Raw genomic sequence first — 8,094 nt, 5'->3', positions numbered from 1 at the left:
TAAAATTAATTAGAAATACTACATAATAAAACTAAAAGTAATTAGAAATACTACATAATAAAACTAAAAAATAATCATAATCAATATTTATGAGCAAACATGTGTTTGATTTTTGTATGACCAAATACATAAATATTGACAACATCCTAATTGTTTTTATTTTTGTTAATTTAAAAGCTTTAGCATCATAATTGTCATCAAATTTCTTTTTCAAAAACTATTATTAAATAGGTAATTTTATTTTTGTTAGGATTTTTAAAAAACGTAAAACTTATATTTTAAAAATCTCTTTTTTTATTTACGATTAAAAAAATAAAAAAATATTAATAACATTTTTTACATTTTTTATAATTTTAGAAAAAGACAAGTATTATCATATAAACTTTTACAATTATCTTATATTTAGAATTTCAGAAAAATATATTGCTATCAAAGAATTATTTCTAGTTACTATAAAATAATTTTAAAATAATGATTCTTACATTTCATCAAAACTATTTTTACACTTCGTTTTTAATTAAATAATTTTTAATATCATGTTCATCATCAAATTCTCTCTTAAAATATACAATCAAATAACTTCTTAGAATTATCTTTTTGTTAGGACTTAAAAAATATGATACAAATTTCTTTTGCTTAGAATTTTTTTATAAAAGAAATTTAAAAATATTCTCTTACAGTTTTTTGAGTATAAGAAAAGAAAATTAAAATTACATAGTGTTTTTATAATTATATTTTGTCTAGGATTTAGAAAATAAAATTACTTTAAAATAAATATTTTCAGATAGTATTAACTATTTTTAAAAGTTGCTATTTTCCAAATTCGTTTTCTCAAAATCACTAATATTTTTAATTACATATTTTAGTATCATGTTTATCATTAAATTTTGGAAATAATAATTACTTTAATAATTCTCTTTGGTCAGGATTAAAAATAATATATCTATTATTTGGTTAAGATTAAAAATTGAAAAAGTGACTTTTCAAATTTCTTTTATTTAGGATTTTAGAAAAATAATTATTTTCACATAATGACAGATTTTTATTAACACATACGCAATCTAATTTTTTTATTGACACATGTCACAATCATATCGAGTGAAATATTTGAAGTAATTTTTGGTTTATATTCTTGACACAAAATCATATATTAAAATAAAAGTTAGTTATTTATGAGAAAAAAATTACTTTTAAAATTAATTTTTATTTTTACTTAAAAAAAGGAATTTTTCTAATTTAATAATTAGTTTTTATTTAATATTTTTCATAAAACAAATATTTGTATTTATAGACACTATAATTCGTTTTTGTTTAGGATTTTAATACAACTAACTTATTTTTAATAAAACATTATGTCTGGTTAATTATATATTGTGTCTTATACGTACAAACATATATTCATATATTCAAACACACTTATGTAAGAAAAAAAAACATCATAATTATTAAAAAAATCTTATGTTAGCATCATAAGATGTAATAAGGATAATAAAATATTGAGTTGCTTAAAGAAATTAAAAGAAAATACTCAGATAATATTTTTCTTGTAAATATAATTGTTTATTTGAAAATAATATTAGGAATCCTAAACCAAAATATAGATGTGAAAATAATAGTTATTTTTGTTTATATTTTCTTAGCATACAATTATCTGTTAAAAAAAAAAAGTTAGTTACTTATATGAATAAAATAAGAGTACTTTTACATTTTTATTTTTGTAGGCTTTTAAAAAAGGAATATCACTTATTTAATAGTTAGTTTTTCTATTTTATTTTTATTAAATAATTTCTTGTACTTGTAGAATTATATAATTCGTTTTTATTTAAGATTGTTTAAAAAAATAATATTACCCCTTCAAATCTCTTTCTTTAGAACTTATAAAAACGAAAAACTATACAAAATATTTTTTAAAACAAATTCTTTAAAATAGCTTTTTATAATTATTCTTTGTTTATATAATTTAAAATAATTAAAATTACTATCAAATATTTAAAAAAACTATAAAAGAACCATAATTGTAAAAGATTATGTAATAGTAATTTTCCTTTTTAAAACTCCTAAATAGAACAATAAAAGATATTTTGTAATAGTTTTCTTATCTAGTGTTCAAAAAAATGTAATAATAATTTTCTTTTCAATTAAAATATAATAATAATTTTCCTTTTTCTAAATATTATTTTAAATCCTAACCAAAAGATAATTGTAACTTATTTTAACACATGTCACAATCTTACAAATTTAATTGCTATGTGTCACGATCATGTTAATTAGCAACTTTGAAAAATCAAGCTTTATATAATAAGATATATTTTTAACCATTATATATTTAACCATTATATATTTAAACAATATTAGAAGGAAAATTATTATCAAATAATCTTTTGCAATTATCTTTTGGTTAGAATTTTAAAAAAGGAAAATTACTATTAAATAATATTTATAATTACTTTTTAATAAAATTGATTTTTGTTAATATGTTAGTATATATATTTTTAATTATGAGATAAATTAACACATGTCAAAATCTTAAAATATATAATTGTCATTAGTCGCGATCATGTTAATTAGCAACTTTGAAGAATCAAGCTTTATATAATAAGATTATGAATATATACATAATTTATTTTAGTTTAATTTTTATATTGAAACGTTGTTTTCAGTAATTAAATATTTTTTATTTTAAGTTAAAGTTATGTTTTATTTTTATTAAATTAAATAAAACATAACGTTTACCCTCTTGTTAACAAATATGAGTGTTTATATTTATAATATTATGGATTACTAATTTATATTATGTAAAAATTATTATAATTATTAACTTAATATGTTTACTAAATATTTTAAATAGTAAAAACCGAAATATCTTCATGTTATTTAAAAACTAATATCTAATAATATAAATAAAATTCATAAAATACTTTTAAAAAAAAACAAATTTATGGTATTTTGGTATATTGATATAAAACCGAATAAACCGAAAACCGAGGGTATATAAACCAAACTAAACCAAAGTAAATATGGTTTAAATATGGTAAATATTCTTCATAAACCAAAATATCGGAAAGCCGAAAAAAATCAAACCGAAACCGAACAAATATCCAGGTTGAACATCCCTAGATGAACCGGATGATTTTTTATAAAAATGGTGAAACTAAACTATGATTAATATATTATGGGTTGATCAGATTGGACATTAAACAAATTATGACACAAAAAAATTATTTTTTTCCACCGAACACATTTTTGAAAAAAATTGAACAATATTGTGTCCACAGTTGAATTATTTTGACATTTATCTTCCATATGGTTTTAAAAAGTTTCAGATCAACCATCAAATTGATACATCTTATTTTAATGCTTTTAGTTGTTTGGCTAAGAAAAACTTACATTTTTGTAATTTAAAGTCGTTTAAAAAAAATTCTAAATATAAAATATAAGAAAAAATCTAATATGTAAGAAAAATAAAATATATAAAGTTTCCTTATTTTTGTAATTTAAGTTGTTTAATTTTTTTTTAAATATAACATATAAAGTTTCCTCATTTATGTAATTTCAAAGTCATTTAAAAAAAATCAAACTATAACATATAAGAAAAAAAATATTTTTTTTTATTATATGGTTAATGTGATTGTTTAATCTTTTTAATAATATAAAATTAAACAAAACTGAAGAAGGATGCAAAAATTGTTATCAAATCTTTATTATTCATAGTCATTAATTGTCATATATATATTAATCATATTAGGTAATTCTGTATCTTTTATTTAAGGAAAGAATGCACATTTCTTATACTTTGGGTTATATAATGTTGTTAGTATATTTTTAAACTATACTTTATATTAGATGCTCTAGAATTCTTTGAAATGGAATTTAAAAGGCATTTAGAAGTGCCACCTAGGATTGTTTTTTTTAATTAATACAAAATTAAGGTTCTCATTTTTTAAATGCTTCTCAATTAATATATAGGGGATATTTTTTGTACTGAAAAACATATCAATAGTAGAAATTGTAAAATATTTTTAGCTCATAAATTTTATTTTAGTATATGTTATTTAACTTAATTTTTGTAATAATCTGAGAAAATAGACTAATATAAATAAATACTTTTCTTAAACATTAAAATATATTATGTTGTTTAATATTATGGTTTAAAAATATGATTATTTTTAACATCAAAACGGTTTTTTGTATGCATTCTTAGACATTCTTTCATAGTATGGTTGGCTCTAAAAGACAAATTATCTACAGGGATTTGTATGAGATAGTGGGTTATTATCCAAGGTTGTGTATTTTGTGAAGAGTGAGATGAGAGTAGAGATCACTTCTATTTGCTTGTCCCTACACTTACACAATATGAACGATTTTTGTGGCGAAGCTACTTAGGGCTACTCCAGATTGACTCCATCCTCCTCAAGCTGTTTTTCAGTGTTCGGTCTATCTAATCTGGAAAGAAAGAAACTCTAGAAGGCATCAAAGGGCATGTTTAAACACATGTACCTTAGTTCGTTCCATTGAAAAGATGATCTGTAAGAGAGTTGTTTCTCTGAATTATCATGGCACACATAGGCTGGAGGGGCTGTTGCGTAGATGGTTTGAAGTATATTCTACGTGAAGGAACTGCTTTTTTTCTTGTTTTCTATAGGATTTTAAAGTTATAACTTTATATTGTTTACCATAGGTAAATGCATATCATTCTTTTTATTAATAAATATAAAATTTAGAAATACTGTTTTTCGTAAATTTATTTTTATAAAATCACATCATATTTTTATAATACTATTTAAGAAGTCAGTTTTTTAGATGTCTTTCTCACGTTGATTGTTCAAAAATTTCAATACAATGACAACCCCTTAATGAATTAAATTAATTATTAAAATGTCATTATTAATATCTTTTATTTAACTTTATTTTGTTAATATTTATTTTGAGATCACTTAATTATCAAAAAGAAATTCAATATTAAAAGAAGTATATTTAAGATAAATATATGTGTATATATATATATATATAACTATTTTGAATTTCTTCTTATATAAACAGAATAGGAAATTAATAAAAAGTTAATATAGATAACACATTCAAACGTGAATGTTAGTGTCAAAGTGTTTTACTACCCGAATGATTGTGGTCAAGTGGTAGATGAGATTTGGATAAAACTATAACACTTTTTTTACAGGGTTTGAGTCTTCTTTGAAATAAAGTTATAATTATGTGGGAAGTTTTGGTTTAGCTTTGGCTGTTAACATGCGATCCAGCTACTCTCTAGCATTAGTCGAAAGATATTTTAAACTCGGATCAAACAGTGCGATAACTAGTCCACTTTATAAAAATAAGTGCGTTCTTTTCGGGACCAACATGATCAACCGATAAAACATATAAAATGAGCGATTTACTCCATCCGATATGGTCTCCGATATGGCCGGATCCTAATCCTAAAACGTTTGTTGGTCCTGTTATTGTACATAACTAAATTTAGTGTACTCAGTAAGCTACCTCAGAAAAAAACTCTGATGAAAAATACGAGAGATCATAGAACATACATATTTAAGTTAATTTTGATCTGACTTTTAGTTGCGTAGGAAAAAAATAAATTATTACGTAGACAGGTGGAAAAAGAAATTTTGATGCCATATAATAGCATTGTTTTTTTTTTAGAAAGAGCATTCAGTTTTTAAGAGAATTACAAGATGTGATTTGTTAGATCACATTGTTTGAGAAAGTTGGATACATAAAATAAGCAATGGAAGATCTATTAAACCAAGAACGCGGTAATACTCTTTAGTTTGACCAAAATAAGAAGGATACTTATGCAGTTGATTTAGGAATCTCGACCCCTTCGGCCTCGTTTCCCTCTTCCACGCACTGTCATCCATTCCATTCCTTGGAACTTTTGCGTAGGCTTGATCAACCTACCTTGTCTTGTCAGACTTCCAAATTCATCATTTGCTCAGCAATATGGAAATCACTATGCCACAACCTCTTGGTTGGACATGGTTGCTTGAAAGGTCATGGCATCCGGAGACGAATGACTGAAAATAGTATAGCTATCCTTTTGAGAAGTAGATATCTGAATACCCAAAGTAGCTTATAATGGAGGTAAAGTCTACTGAGAGTTTGAGCATGTAGCTATTGTTACCGGAAAGTGTTTGAAGCAGCTTGGTGGCGTTGAATGATCCTTCAGCTCAACACCATCTTGTGTTTCCGTTCCTGACTTTTCAACTTGGACCATCTCTTCTTGGTCTGATGCAACCGTGAACTGAGCATGTTCCTTTACAGTTTCAACCCTGGCGCTTCATTAAACTGATCCTCAGTGAAGCTTGTTTCCACACACTTTTGGGGGACAGGTAGGAGACATCTATTTTCTTTATGTCCTAGCTAGCCACATCTGCCACAAATACTCGAAATCCAAGTGTACTCAACATCCACTAAAAATATATTACCTTGTTTGTCATCCAAGGAAATTTGATTCGGGAAGGGCATCCAGTTCTACTTCAACTAGTAACTTCGCTTCTCCCAAAGTAGTCGTTTCAAGACGAGGTTTATGTGTTTGCATAAGCTCACCAAGTCCAGAAGCAACGTGACTGAGACCTAATCTTGAGTAGCAACAATCCAACATTTTTGAGGTTGGCCCAAACTGGTATAGTTTAAATTTTTGGGACTTTGAGTGAGCTCGTTGGTTTCCAAGGTGAAACGCACAACAAGAAGTCAGCAACATGCCATATACCTCTCTGAACTACCCATTGTCGAGTTGATTCATGGGGAATGTGAAACATGTAAGACAAATCAGTTTTCTCACGACAATCTATTCTACAGGATCTTCCCCACAACCTATTCACTACAGCATGAATTAAACCTCCAGGAGGAAGAGAGCAACGGTGAAGCTGACAAATAACATACTATTTTTTATTGTCCGGTCCTATGCTTAGTACTTGTGAAGGAATTGAAACCTGAGGTGTACCGTCGAGTCGGAATGTAGGCTTGGCAGCTTGACAAAGGTTCCTGGAGGAGGCCGGGTTCATTCTGGCAGCCCATGAAAATCTTAGCGTTCCATCTTCTTTGAGTTCCGAAACCGGTATCTTCTGAACCGGTGTAAAAGGAAACTCTCTAGTTGCTATTTGATGATCTTTTTTCTTCTTGTTTTGACTAAGTCCGTCAGTCGATGATGGTCAGAAGGAATCAAAAAGATTGTTGAGATGTAAGAAACGATCCTCATATAATAGCATTGTTACGTCCACAAATCTATACAATGGTTTCGTTGTAAGAAACGATCAACTAATCGCATACAATAGTACGGTATTTCTTTAGTTTATTTCTCAAATGAAAAATCAAATAGAAAAACTACTAGACAATAAAATATCTATGAAGCTAGAATTATTAGGTTAAGAAATTCCATACAATTTGCCATTTAATTTTGTCTATCTTGCTTGAAATTAAAGTAAATCGTAAAATCATCTTATAACAAATCAATCGATCAAATATTTTTAGTATTGTTATTATTTTTTGTTACAAAATATGTATGATGGTGATATCTAGCTACTATTTAGGTTAATTGCAGCTAATAGGTTGTCGAAGAGCAACATCTAACATTTTCTGAAGGTATAGCTCTAATACATTAAATAAATATAGCTAATGTAAATCAATTGAACACGAAAACTTATTTAAAGGGTCTCCAAATTAAAGCTACTACTAGATCTCGATCCGCGCAACCGCGCAGATTTTTTCATTTATTTTTATATAAATATTTTGTTTTTAATTTTAAATTGGTATATATTATAATATATATATATGTTTATCAATTTTTAAAACATAATAAGTTTACGGTATATTTTTTCAATGAATAGATTGTTTCAAACTTTCACATGTATTTCAGTATTTGTATCTTCTTATATATATATATTTTTTTTTTTTGGATTATGATTTCATTATTAAAATCGTAACTATATATATAAAGATTAGTAAAATATTTTTTTATTGTCATATTCAAAGATAATGTAACATTTCACAAATTTAGAAAGTTTTAAAAAATTAATTTTTTCGCTTCATAGATTTATATTATCTAGTAAATAATTAAAAATTTAGTTTTTGTTTAATTTT

Source organism: Brassica napus, chromosome A4, assembly GCF_020379485.1.
Source record: "Brassica napus cultivar Da-Ae chromosome A4, Da-Ae, whole genome shotgun sequence".
NCBI classification, from domain to species: domain Eukaryota; kingdom Viridiplantae; phylum Streptophyta; class Magnoliopsida; order Brassicales; family Brassicaceae; genus Brassica; species Brassica napus.
This window is presented reverse-complemented; position numbering follows the sequence as displayed.